Source organism: Hydra viridissima, unplaced genomic scaffold, assembly GCF_058129835.1.
Source record: "Hydra viridissima isolate aposymbiotic clone 2 unplaced genomic scaffold, HvirCarnegie_v1 scaffold_16, whole genome shotgun sequence".
Taxonomy (NCBI): domain Eukaryota; kingdom Metazoa; phylum Cnidaria; class Hydrozoa; order Anthoathecata; family Hydridae; genus Hydra; species Hydra viridissima.
Genome location: NW_028324315.1, coordinates 2969828 through 2985000, shown reverse-complemented (window position 1 = coordinate 2985000; position 15173 = coordinate 2969828). Strand labels below are relative to the sequence as shown.

The 15173-nt window shown below is 28.3% G+C and overlaps 2 pseudogenes across 1 annotated transcript; both read left to right on the top strand.

Annotated features, from left to right (window-relative positions):
• The first annotated feature begins 675 nt into the window (after positions 1–675).
• Positions 676–4087, top strand: LOC149877352 (uncharacterized; annotated as a pseudogene).
• A 4246-nt stretch (positions 4088–8333) lies between these two features.
• LOC145182159 (uncharacterized) lies at positions 8334–14102 on the top strand (annotated as a pseudogene). Its single transcript, XR_016447814.1, has 11 exons — positions 8334–8490; positions 9356–9415; positions 9557–9685; positions 10254–10417; positions 10801–10914; positions 11040–11195; positions 11298–11515; positions 11676–12103; positions 12417–12661; positions 12906–13081; positions 13402–14102. The product of XR_016447814.1 is annotated as an uncharacterized LOC145182159 (transcript).
• The last annotated feature ends 1071 nt before the right edge of the window (positions 14103–15173 follow it).

Here is a 15173-nt window from a genome sequence, read left to right as displayed (position 1 = left end):
AGTTTTTCTTCTTGCTCTTTGATGAGAAGCCAACTGTATATTAAATCTGGAATTATAAAGAAGACAGCAAAGTTGGTAACAATAAGATAAGGCACGAGAAAACTTCTAAACGCGAGCTTTGGATTCTTATGTATTGAGACTGTTCCAATTGGATTTGCAGGAAGACTGATGCTTTGTTGCATTGGCACGGTTCTCCTTTTGACTTGATAATGACGATACAGATGATACCCAATGTATCCATTTGCGATAATTAAAAGAACAAGTAAAAGGGAATCAGTTGTTGGGAAGATGTATATGCAAAATATTTTTTCTGTGGACTTATAAGAATTTGGATAAAATACAACAACTAAAAATACCATAATGTGAACTAACACAACTAAGCCCACAGTGATTTTCAGCCTTCCGTATGTCCATACTTGATTGTACCGCAGATTTAAGTAAATTTCACAAAAACGATTAGCGACGAAAATAAGTATTGCTAATTGAAGTAAACTATAGGGTACAATTGTAGCATAAAGATCTAGTGCATTAATTACACTTTCTTTAACTGAGAATATTCCAGGAATAAATCTTATATTCTCCAAAGCGATTGTTTGAGCTTGCGTGAAATTAATTACCATGAGAATTAAACGCTGTATATTGCTTAGCTGACGCTTTACTTTTATAGTCAAGTAAATGGCAAGAAGCTTTGAAGCCAGAATTACAAATCCGGTAGTTAAAAAACAAACATTTAGAATCATTTCAGTTGTAACAGTGGAAGCATATTTTTATAAATAGAATTCATGAAACAAAAATTTGAAGAAAAAAGAAATTGAGTTATCATTTGAAAGGCTTTTTTAAATTTAATTTGAATCTTGTTGCAACTTCGATACGCGCGACTTTCTTATAAAACATCATCATCATCATCATCATTATTATTATTATAATTACAATTATAATAATAATAATAATGATAATAATAATAGCAATAATAATAAAAATAATAATAATAACAATAATAATAATAATAATAATAAAAATAATAATAATAATAATAATAATATACATACTACAAACCTTTTAAAATTATTTTATTCTTTTTGTCTTTTAGGATATTTTTAATTTTTTTAATTGGCACTTTTTAGATTCTTACCCAAAAACTGTTGAAAAGTTAAAAGATGCACAATATACTTCAGATTTACAAACTGAAGTTGATGAAATTTGTCAATGTCCAAAGAGTAAGCAGTACTTAACATTTGTTTAAAAAAATAGATATTAAACTTAAAACTTTGTTCTCTAAATATATTTTATATATAAAAAGAACTTTGTTTGAAACCCCTAATATAATAGCAGGTAAATGTAGACTTGTAAATGTTGGATGGTAATCTTTGCATCAGTAGTACACAAAAATCTTATTTTATTTATTAAAGTGTTTTTAATTTATTTATTAAAGTGTTTTACTGCTATTGCTCAATATAATAAATATAAATTTAAATGTGGCCAATACAGTAAGCAAATTTTTGAGGACAATTTTATTTCCCTATTTTTTTTTTTTTTTTGTCTGATATTCTTGATAATGTCATTGTTAAAAGGTTTGAGCTATTAAATTACTATTAATGTTCTAACTGTCAATCATAGTATATAAGTTAGTTACTATTTCTTTTTAGAAAAGCAAGGCAATCAGTTGACAAATTTGAAAATGATAGTGTTAATGAGACTGTTAGTTTTGATATTCAAGAGTTTATTAAGCAGTCAAAAAAGTTGAAAATGCATTCTCCAGCACCAAATGTACCAACTTTTCCAATGGAAACTTTAATATCTGGGAACAATAATGCATCAAATGTAACACTAGAACACAATAGTTTTCAAGTTGATAAAAATTTAGAAGAAGATTTTGTATTAGGTAGTTTTTTAGAAAATAGCCAAAATAATAGTTTTATTCCAAAGCTGGTGGCAACAGATGCTGAATATTCAAATTTAGATTCAGGAATTATTTTTAAAAACTTTGCTAAGCAGACTTTTACAATATTGGCCGAATTAAAATCAACCTTGTTGGAAGTTTAAAGTCAGGTTTTCATCAATACTCAACATCTACAAGCATTGACTGAAGGAGGATTTGAATCTGCTGATCGCGTTTTTGAACAACTTGAACTGCCAATTAATAATGTTAATGATTTTCTAGATTTAAATTTGAAGCTTTCAGGTAAAGTTTTATTTAAACGACTGGTGAGAGCATTGTCATTTTTTAATGTTTTTATGTCTTTTATTACAAGATATTACAGTATTGTTAATATTTTCTTTTTTTATTACTTAACTATTATAATTACTCATGAACCTTGTTCATTTTATCACTCATGAACCTTGTGTGAAAAAATACATACTTGAGAATTAAGGGTTAAGAGTGTATTACAAACAAAAAACAAAAGATTAAAATATATGTGTATGTATGTATATATATATATGTGTGTGTGTGTGTGTTTGTGTGTTTGTGTGTGTGTGTGTGTGTGTGTGTGTGTGTGTGTGTGTGTGTGTGTGTGTGTGTGTGTGTGTGTGTGTGTATAGACACACACAGATGTACATAAAATTCTTATTAATATTTAAGTTATTATTTTATGTGTTTCATTAGTAAATTAATTTTATATATGCAATATTTATGATTTAAGGTTGTTGCTGTTTCTTCCAAAGGTGGGACTACTTTAAGAGAAGCTGTAAAATGTATAAGGAGCTTGTTCACTAATTCACTTTTAAGAAATTTATATTTGACAGGACAACCTCCAAAAACAAAGTTTGGGAATACAAAGTGTCATGGAGTTATTCTAAGTATGTATTTATAATATTCTAAAAGTCTGAACACTTTCTATATCTTAAGCTTGTAAGATATAGGATTTGATTTTATGATTTATTGATCTAAATATAATATACATTATATATATATAATCATTTGAGTGTTAAATTTATAATCATCTGAGTTTTTATTGAATGAGTAAGGGTTGGAGTGAATATTTTATTATTTGAGAAAATTGTATTTCATTTTAGTTAAATACCATTTTTTTACTTATTTAGCAGGGTTATTTGTGGCTTAGCAGGCTTATTTGTACAAACAATTTATTTTAGTAGTTTGACTTTATATTTTTATGAGTCATTGTTGTCTGTTCAGCAAAAAAAATTTTAATCTGTTTACAGTGAAAAAATGTTCAGTGTGACAAATTCTCATTTTATAATTATGATTGTATGATCTTTTACACATTTTTTAAAACAATATGAAAAAGTAATTCATAACCGGTTATGTAGTGATAAGAATTAAGGTTATACAATTTTGATAAAGTGGTATTTCACTAATCATTCAAGGCCTGGTATCTCACTAACCATGCAGGGAAAAGCAGCCAAAACATATTTGTGCTCTTGCTTTAACATATAATTACAGGCGAGCAGTTATGTAGTGGATATTTTTCAAGTTTTTTTGCGAAACTTTTGGAATCCAAGAATTTTTAATTCTCATTTGTTCAAAATGTTGAAGCAATAACATATGTAATGCTGGTACATCATTATAAATGTATAAGATTTTTATTAAATAAAAATTAGTTTTTTTTAATAACTAATGGCAGATGTGAATTCGTAGTTGGAAAACGTGTAAGTTATTGCAACTTAGAGTCGATGAAACAATAGGTTGAGTTGCGGAATCGTGCACGTTCTCCAACTCGATATTGTGTTGCATTGATTCTAAGTTTTGATAACTTACACAGCTATCTTTTTGGTAAAGTTTTATTGTAGTATGTGTTATTAAAATGTGCTTGTATATTTACTTCAACTTAAAATTTTATTTAGTTTGATTTAATAGTTTTGTTTTGTAATTAATAAACGCTATAGCAAGGAATATTCCGACGCGAAACTGTACTGAATGTGATGTTCAAAAAGAAATTGCTCGTTATATACATGGGTCGAACGGTAGAGATGGCGGTCGTAAAGAACGAAAAGAAAGTAAATAACAAACTACAACGATTAATGATATACCCGATAGTGAATCATCTTCAAATGAAGAATAAAATTTGGAGAATTTTACAATTAAAATATGAAATAAATACAGTACAATTGTGTTTGAAAAAGTTCTCTTGTGTAGTGACGTTAAAATGTTGTTGTTAATAATCGCGCCGCTCATTTCGCATAAACACAAATTGGCCAAATGGTTTTTGTTATTTGGAGACTATTTAGTTTGCAATAGAGATAAATATCCAGTGGAAGTCATACTATTAGAGGCACACCTGGCGGATATCTAACTAGTCTTTCTAATTGTCAAAACCAGTAAATAAGTTAAACTTCTCAAATTAGTGATACGCCAAACAACTGCTTAACTAAATAATAAACTTTAAGATTTGTCTGTCGTTTTAATATTAGATATAAAGAATTAGGTTCTATATATAGAGAGCCCTATATATAGCCTATATTTTTTAAAAAATTGCTAATATGAATACACTGGCTGACCGTTAACAGCACGTGCCACTATAGGTCCACTAGCTGACCATTCACAGCACATGGCGCTATAGGACCATTGACTGACCGCCCAAGAGTTGTACCACTATTGGTTCGCTCAGTAACCGATGAGCAAAGCTCAACTGGTTCATAAGCGGCGCGCCGCTAATGGACCAGTAGCGTTGCCTCTACTGGACCTCTATAGGTCCTCCAAACCATGTTTGCTGGTAAATAACAAAAAATAGTAACCATAAAAATAATAATAATAATAATGACAATTCTAAAAATGATGATAATAATAATAACAATAATAATAACAATAATAATAACAAAAAAAAATAATAAAAAAAAATAACAATGAAAATAATAATAATACCCAGACAGCAAGGATATAATAGTCCCGCGCTGGTCCTGTGTAGGCTGCCGCGCTGGACCAGCTGCGGCTGCCAACGTTGGCGAAGCTCCTTTTTGCTCTAAGGATTTTTCATGGACCAGCCGTGGTTTGCCAGTGATGGCAAAACAGCGGCTAGCCAGTGATGGCAAAACAGTGGCAAGCCACTACAGGAAGAGAACTGGCAGAAAAATGGCTAACCATTACTACAGTTATTGAAATTCTGTATTGAAATTTACGTTCGTGACGTCACGAACAGAAATAACAATATAGGATATTAATGCTTTTAATTATTCTAATAGCTGACATTCTCACTGGGTTAAAATTATACTTTACTTTAAGCATCAGTTTAAACTTATCATTTTGCAAAATAAATTTCAAACTATATATATATATATATATATATATATATATATATATATATATATATATATATATATATATATATATATATATATATATATATATATATATATATATATATATATATATAGTAACTAGTAACTAATAACTAAACAAAAAAAACAGTTTTTAAAAAGTTATTAATAATCTAAAAAAAAAAAAATTCTTTTGCAGCTCCAATTATATTTTAAATAAAACAATATTCAGAATGGCACATAACATCAAAATTGCTTACACTAGATTTCAATAACTAACTCTTCATATATTGCTATTAAAATACTAAACTTATTAAAACAAATTTATTACAATTTATTAACAAAAAAAAAAGTTTAACATATGTCTTCAAGTCAAGGATAGTCAAAGCATATGCAATATAAGACTAAAAATAAACTTATTCAACTAGAATTGTGTAGCAAAGGTATAATAACAAAGTAAGCTTTGTAAGGGAGTAAAATGCATTTTTGTTTTATATCTGATAAAACATATGAAAGATGCTTAGCTAAAGAAGATACCATAAAAATATCAAGGATATCTGAATTGCATGGGTAGTTGAAAAAGTTCTCAACACTATCAAAATTGCTGCACACCAGATAAATTTTACCACAACAACTTTTAATAATATTTTTAACTGGAACTACAGAGCCAGTTTTTATTTTAAAACAGTTGTGAAACTTTAATACAAAATTTGTTTGCATAGAGCTCTTTGTGTTGAGTCTGCAAATTTATATTTTCACTATTGCACAAAGGTCCATCAAAATGTTCTTTTCTTAACTGAAAAAGTGTGCTTTTAGTTTGACTATTGATTGACTCTGCAAGATGTTGTTCTGATAGCCTTCTTATAATTTGTTGCAAAAGCAAGTGTGGTATTCTTATAAGTTTCTTAAGATTTGATAAATAATTCTCAAAAGGAAAGGCTGAAACATTGTCTAGTGGACCATATTGTTTCGCATCTTATGCTAAATGCACTAGTCCATGCATGTTATAAGTTACAACTTCAGGCCCAAATAAACTTGAAGAGTGTTCCACATAAAGTACAAGTAAACTATGTGCATAATCAACATATTTGTGACACAATCAATGACTGAGAAGAATAGTCATTCCGACACAAAAAAGCATAAAACAGTTGTACAAAGCATCAGGTAATCTCGAAAGATAACCATACCAGTATACAATAGAAGTTGTTGAAATTCTGTAGCTTTCCAGAATTCAAAATCAGAAAACGCTCTTGGTTTTCGAGCAAATTCTGAACATATATTTGTTTTTAAATGAAGCAACTTTTCTGATAAATCTAATACTGCACGTGGACCGAGACTTGTTTTCAAAGGACCTTTAATTAACAAATACACAAATTTGTGCATAATACCCAGGCATGACAAATGCATATAATCACCTGGGACTTGTGATATCAAGCCAATAGAGGTTTGAGCTAGAGGGCTCACATAAATGTGATGCTTACGATCTGACATATTAGCAAATGATGCATCTGTTCTTAATGTTGCAGCAGTTTCAGGAAAAGTTACTCTTCCATTAACACCATGCTGCTCATATTTATTGCAGCCATGATATAAATTATGACCTTTAGTGCATTTTACAAATGCTCTTGCTGGGTTGTCACAAATAATTGTAGAAATTCTAAATGAATAATTTTGACTGTTAATTGTGATACCATTTTTGTGCAGTTCATTAACTTCTAAAACAAAGTTAGATAAGAAAGCTGTAATGTTTTTAGGCTTGCAATTGTTAAAGGACAGTGCAATAACAAATGGTTTTTTATTATATTCCAGTATTTCATCAAACTTTTCCACTAAGCCAAGAATTGGCCATATCTGCATGCTTAAACTTTTAAAAAGAGGTGAGCCATCAAAATTGACTTGAATTGTTACAGTCTTACCTGTAAAACATTCTGTACTTTCAGATAAAAGTCCATTTTTTATGCCGAAGTAAAAATAGGAATTTTCAAAAACTTCAACCTTTAATTGTTCAGTTCTTAATATAGATTTGGGACTTTTTAGTAAGCCAGGAAATGATTTGCACAATATAATCCATAAATCACCCAAAGCTGCATGTGTAATTTTGTGCCTAGTTGCCCAACTAGTCAAATCATTAACTAGGACATTTATAACATTTAATGTCTATGGATAAAATTGATTTTGAACTAGTTAATTTTTCATCATTGGTTTTCCAAATTTCATCAGAGCTGTTGACACAATCATGAAAAACTGAATTTAAAGAAAAAATAGATGTGTCAATAGGTTCATAACTCTCCGGAGTAGCATCAGTCATTGAGTAATTGCAGTTCATATTTAGGCGCTACTGCAGTTCCCCCCCCCCCCCCCCCAATCCTTTTTTTTTTTAATAATTGATTCTGATAGAGAATTTTATGCTGATTCAGAAAAATATAAAAACATAGACCTGAAAATTAACGGAAAAGGCTCTAATTCGTAGTCAAAGTTGTAAAAAAATCCAACTAAAAATCCTAATTTTCGCCATTTTGAAAATAATAAGTTAATGATATTTTTGCTGACAAAAGCAATATATTAATAGCATGGTTTTTACGTTAAAAAAAGTCGTAAATGTATGTTTATCTAGCGCAATTTTTTGTGGCAATGAAAATAGCCGTTTTTTGATTTATTAGAGAATAAACTATAATGCAAGCTATGTACTTTTGCAATAAATTTTCAAAAAGAATTCAACAGTTTTTTTTCCTAAAAGAAGAACTTTTGAAACTAAGTTCATTGTTGTTTTATCACATGTAAAATTTAGAAATAGTAACCTTCAAACCGTTTTTTTTAATAAAAAAAACCAGCATACGATACAATTATAATTATTCATCAGTTTGTCTACATTCTCAAATTCTACGTTCAACCTTTATTTGAAATCTTCCATTAATTTCATTTCGTTATAACACTTTCGATAAAATAATAAAAACACTTTACTTTAAAATAATAATGCAAAGGCTAATCGAAACCAGGTCTGTTTATTGCGCAATGTAACGTTAATTAATGGTTAAGAAACAAAAACATTCCTCAAAAGGAGGTCACTCCGCAAAGTCCGTAAAAATTACCGTAAATTTTTTATTCGCATATTAAGTTTCTTTCAAAAAAAAAGTTACACACTAAATCGCTAATTAAAAATTTTAAAAATGATGGAATCGGATAATGGTATCTTAGAAAATGTATTCAGAGATGATGACATCCAGAATAGTACTGATGAAGATGATAGTGATGATAATAGTGAGCATGAATTCAAAGGTTATTAAACTTTTTCTTCTCGTATTGTTTTATTAGTAATAATAAAATAATGCAAAAAAATGATGATAATAATAATGTTAAGCAACTTAAAATATGTGCACTCTAAACAACTTCCTGAAAAATCAAATTATAGCTGTTGGAGTTAATATCCAATAACTAATGTCTGTTATTTTCACCAGCAATAAAAAAAAAAAATTGTCCAAATTTTTCAATTAATGTCATAAGGCTGTTATGATATACTTTAACCAAGTTTATATATATATATATATATATATATATATATATATATATATATATATATATATATATATATATATATATATACATACATATATATATATATATATATATATATATATATATATATATATATATATATATATATATATATATATATATATAGATATATATATATATATATATATATATATATATGAATATATACATATATACATATATATATATATATATATATATATATATATATATATATATATATATATATATATATATATACACACACACACAATAACATAGTATTTCAGCCATGAAATACTATGTTATTTAGATGTAATTAACATAGTATTTCATGGCTGATGATTGCTGTAAGCCATGAAATTTAAGTATCATACATAGTTTCTTTGTTATATATATATATATATATATATATATATATATATATATATATATATATATATATATATATATATATATATATATATATATATATATATATATATATATATATATATATATATATATATATATATATATATATATATATATATATATATATATATATATATATATATATATATGCTAATGTGGTGATACCCTAATAACTGTTTTATATTCCAAATTCTAGGACACAATTGCCAGAAGTACCTAAAAATTGGGTCCCTGACAGGTGAATACGTTAATGTAGGTAAGTTGTTTTTACTTTTGCCCCTGTTTTGGTTGCCAATTAAGAAAGGTATATTTTAAGATATGTGCATTTTATACCTCAACAGTTATGATGTATTGATAAAATTCTTGTTTATTTGTTGTTTTTATTTTTTGATTTTAGGGAATATGATAAAAATTGTATTTGTATGTGATTCACCTGATGAAGCTGCATTTTGCTTAAAACAGTATGAACTGCAAACAACTACACGATATGCAGTTTTCAAAGTTGGAAAAAATTTTGGAAAGATAGGTTTTTATTATTTTAAATTGTTTTTCTGTTATTAAGATGTAATTAAAAAGTAATTATGCTGTTATCAACCTTTTTGAGTAGGTTTTTATTGTTACAAAAGATTAAAAAGTACATTGAAACTTATTTTAATCTATCTGCTAGTTTGTTGCTTGATTTTTCATACACAAACTAGCAGAAAGTTACCAATCTTATTAAAGGGAACTATTTGATTTAGTATTCCCTCCAATCCTTCCCATCACTGTTGTGTCTGTGTGACAACACTGTTGTGTTGTCAATGAGCACTACCTATTCTTCTTAACTTCCCTGTTTCTCTTAGAGGCTTTTTTTTATTGTGGAGAACTAATTCCTAAAAGCTTTCCATTCTAACATCATTTCTAAGAGCACAGGCTTCCATGTACCTACTTTACCTGAGACTTTTGAGTTGTTTATGTGCTTATGATATTGCTTATATCACATTAAATCTGTATTCATTTATTTGGGCGTATTTTATAAACTCTCAGTTTTAAATTATAATGACTTTTTTTATGCAATCAGTGGCCCGGCTGGTGGCTGGGTTTTATCTTTGTAGATAATGTGTTTGCAAAAAGTCGAAAAGTGTTATGGGAAGATGATGTTGTTCCATTCTCTGGAACACCTTACATGATTTCAACATCAAAGGTGTTGGACTGCCATCATGGATTTGATAGAAATTTAGCAGCCAAAAAGAAATGCAGAGAAGAAAATAAAAAAAATGTAAATTGCTATTTTATATTACAAATTTTTAAAATTAAGTTATATAGCAAATTCAAACTTGGATTTTGTATGCATATAATGGTTTTAAATTTTTGCAAAAGATTTTTGTGACATTACATACATACATACATGCATGCATGCATGCATGCATGCATGCATGCATGCATGCATACATACATACATACATACATACATAAATACATACAAATGTCATTTACTGATATGTGCTATTTAACACATAATATTATTATTAATAGTTCATCAATAATAACTGCACGCAAAATGAATGCAATAAACAAAAAAAGATATGATGATGATGTCCAATCAATATTCTCTATATGACTTATCTGCATTATAATAGATAAATGGTATTATCAAACTAGGGCATTGCTGATCCTCATTACCACAAAAAGTATGTAGTTCTTCAGGACAGCAAGAAGTTTATGTGCCTAGCTCAAGTTGTTATGAGAGAAATTATACTTTTCCCAGAATTTAAGGTTATCATTTTTTTAAATTTGTTTCCATGTATATAAATATATATTTTTAAATTTGCTTCTTGGTATATTTTTTGTTTTGTTTTAAGATTTTCACATTTAATTCAGAAATCAGTTTGTATTTATAGATTTTAGAATCAACTGAATGGCGAAGAAAAAATGCATCAAAATTACTCAGAGATAGTATCAAGAATGGGTCATTTGAGAAAGATAGTATCATTAGAAAGATAGTGCTGGTAATAGATTATTTGTCTTGTCATGAAAATCATCCAGTTGGGGATAAGGTATAATAAAATATTTTCTATTTCCAATTTATAAAAATATATCATATTATTCTGTATCGTCTTAAGTTCAGCTTTTTGATAAACAGTTCAAATAACTTTTAGATTGAGCTAATTTCCCAAATGATAGATCTTCAACTTTCAATTCAGATTGAACAATATTTGAAAGAAGGAATTTTAAATCTCAGGGAAATGAAAAGATTGCTTAGGATTTAAGTAAAAGAAATGTTTGAAGATCAAAATCCCCCTTTCAATAATAGAAGATTTTTTCCTAGAAATAAAACTATAAGATCACATATTGTAAAAGCACAACACAAGTTCAGGTATATTTTGATCTATTAAATATATATTTTTTAACCTTATAGAATAGGTCGATAGGAGAGTTACTAAGCTGGTAGTTTTTATCTATTATTGAATACCTACACATAATTAAATAAGATTTAACATACAGATGTTAAATCTTATTTAATTACTTGTGTTTAGGTATTCTATGATAGATCAAGAATGTCTTTTAAAGAAGATTAACGCTTGGAAAGAAACTGATCCAACTGTTAATATATTTTTTCGACCAAAATGTGACCAAAATGTTGTGGCTAGTGATGTTGGAACATTCCTTTTTGTTTATCAAACATGTTGGCAAAAAAAACTAATGAAGCAATATGGAGAAAAAATTCTTCTACTTGATGCCACATATCGTACTACAAGGTATTTGCTGCCATTGTTCTTTGTAACAGTAAAAACAAATATAGATTATCAAATTATAGCTACATTTGTACTTGAAAATGAAACAAAAGTTTCAATATTGGAGGCGTTAAACATTTTGAAGTCATGGAGCCCATCTTTCCATCCGTCATTTTGCATGACAGACTACTGTAATGAGAAGATAGATGCAATTGAGACAGTTTTTGCAGGTATATTACATATTACTTGATATTATTTTAATTATGTGAATCCTAAATCAACTTGAAATTTCTCCATGATGGTGTTATATATTTCTCTACTGAGGGGGCATTCCATGTCAAATCATCAAATTTTTTCCAATTTTTAACCCATGTTTTCAGATTAAGTTCATTTTTTTTACCACTAGTTAGACTTCATGTTCCATGAACTCTCTTAAAATATGAAGCATCAATTTTAAGCAGTAATTAATCATTTTTACTGACTTTCCTTGGCATGGTTTACATATGGTGATTACTTTTAAAAAGCCTTTACCAACATGTTTAGGTACACATGTTCTGATTTGTGATTTTCACAGAAAGCAGGCATGGGAACGTTGGTTAAACAAAAAAACCAATGGCTGTTCAAATCATAAAGTGGAAATACTTGCAATTTTAAGACGCATTGCCAGAGCATGGAATGAAAAGGTAATGGATCTGGCAATAACCTGTCTTCTTTCTTCTGATTATTGGGGTGCTAACTTCATTAAATTCAAAGAGTATATCTCAAGATACTGGCTAAAAATTAAAGAGGTAATATTTAGAAGGTGAACATCTGATCAATTAATTAGTCAGGTGTTTAACTATCAGTATGATACTATAAGTATGATACAAAGAAATGTAATAGTTTTAGATTTATCAATTATGATATGATACTATAAGTATGATACAAAGAAATCTAATAGTTTTAGATTTATCAATTATGATATGATACTATAAGTATGATACAGAGAAATGTAATAGTTTTAGACTTATCAATTATCAAGTATGTTTATAGAGATGGGTTTGGGCATATCGAAGTGATAGATTTTTGGTGAATTGCAATACAAATAATGGTGTAGAACGACAAAACCAATCATTTAAATATTCATACCTTCAACGATATAAAAACTCCTCAATTACTAGCATGCTCACAATCCTAATTGAAGAATTCTTTCCTGATAAGCTAGAGAAGTTCTTTACTTTGTTTTTAGTTTATTTATATTTTACATTTATATTTTATAGGTTTACAGTAGTAGTTTGGTATGATGTATGGTATGGTAAAATATAAATTTGTCTGGAATTCTATAATTTAGATAAAAAGTTATAGTTATACATATATACATATACTTTTATGTCATACATAGGAGCATTTTAATTTGCAATAGTAATGCGTGTCTATATACTAGTACATAATTAAACTAAATAAAATAGTAATGTAAAGAGTAGCAAATGTATTGCAAAAGTAAATGCTGTAGTTTTATGAATTTAAGCTTTTTAATTAATTTATTTAGCTATAAAGAAGCGAACCTTAAAATGCACTCCAGCTATAAACTCTATAATACAACTGTCCCTGAATATCTATTTAACAGACCACATGATTTTATCAAAAACTGTTTAGAGAAGATTGCACTTGCTAATGACTCTGAGATGACTGGAGCTTGGCCACAAAGTCATGGAGTATTTACGGTAAACAGTTTCTCAGGTAATAATGAAAGTTACACTGTAGATTTTGGAAGTGACAAATTGATGTCAAAATGTTCTTGCAAAAGTTGGCGTGAATCTGCATGTTTATGCAAGCATTTTTTCCTGGTATTTATAAGATTTCCTGAAACATGATCATGGAATTCTTTGTCATCATTATATAGAAATTCTCCTTTCCTGACTCTGGATAATGATGATGAGAATACTGTATACATTCCAATCAATTCACCAACTCCGTGTGAAGTTGGTGATGAATCAATGTTATACGGAGAGTGTTTGTCTCCGGCACTTAATGACTCGATGAAAAAAACTGTTGTAACAACTTCAACTCTTTCACATATTCGCGATATGTTAAATCAGATAAAAAAACTTAACATATGATGTCGATGAATCAACTATTGATACCAGTGAAGTTTGTGAAGATTTGGCAAAGGTCTTAAAGAAATTTTCAAATGCCACCAAAAATGAAAATGGAATTCCAGTTAGAAAAGAACTGGGGGAACCCAAATGATTTAAAATATATAAATAAAGTATACAATAAATAAGTCTCCAACATTTGGTAAGTATTTTACATATTGTTTTACATGGCATTTTTTACATGGTATTATTTTATATTTTTACTTGTTACAAAATGACATTTTAAAGATCTATATTTTTCTTATCATTCTTTTTCTTTCGTTGATCTGATATTCCCAATTTTCTTTGAGTCCCCTTCTCCTACTTCTCCCATTTTTTGAAATGTTAAAATTTAAACTATCAAAAAAGATTACAATCTTTTTATTCGTAGCGTTAGAAAAGCGCTCAACAAAGTTACAACAAGATTTTAATAAGTCGAGTTCTCCGTGAAATGGGAGCAGCAGTTTTGGTATTTACTAACCCGCAAAAAGTCTGTTTAAGAAGTGAATTATTTGATTTAATTCTCACAAATCAGATAATATTTTACCTTAATACTTACTGTTTTACGGGGATAGATGCGGTAACGGAGAAAGAAGACGGTACTGGGTAATTTTCAACAGGGGAATGAAGATGACAACAAAGTTAGAGAGTGGAAGGAACAAATGAGTATAGTGCTTATAGTCGACTCCCTGGCTACAGGACATGATTATTAGTGAAAAATGTAGACACTTTCTTGTATTTTTATTTAAGATTTGACATTGAAAACAATCTGTTAAATATTAATGCCAGAAGTAACATCTCAATAGTTATTAACATTCAATTGTTATTAACTTTATTTTTAAAAAATTGTCTGCTCAGTATCACAAAAAACTATTTCTGGCGGAAACCTTTTAGTCTAATTATCGGTTTCGCCAAAACTACTGGATTATACTCGGGTTTAGGCCTACCTCTAGTCCAATTTGCATCGTAAAAAAAAAATCTTTTAGCAAAATATGCAGCAAAAAATCTAACATTAATAACATTTAAAACCTTCGTTTCACAAAACTCAATATAGTTGTATCAAATTTGAAAAGTTCATTTCCATTACCAACCCACGGACGTAAAAATACAAAGAGCAAAAATTCTTGGCTGTGTTTTGATCAAATTTACGGTAATTTTTACGGACATTGCGGAGTGACCTCCTTTT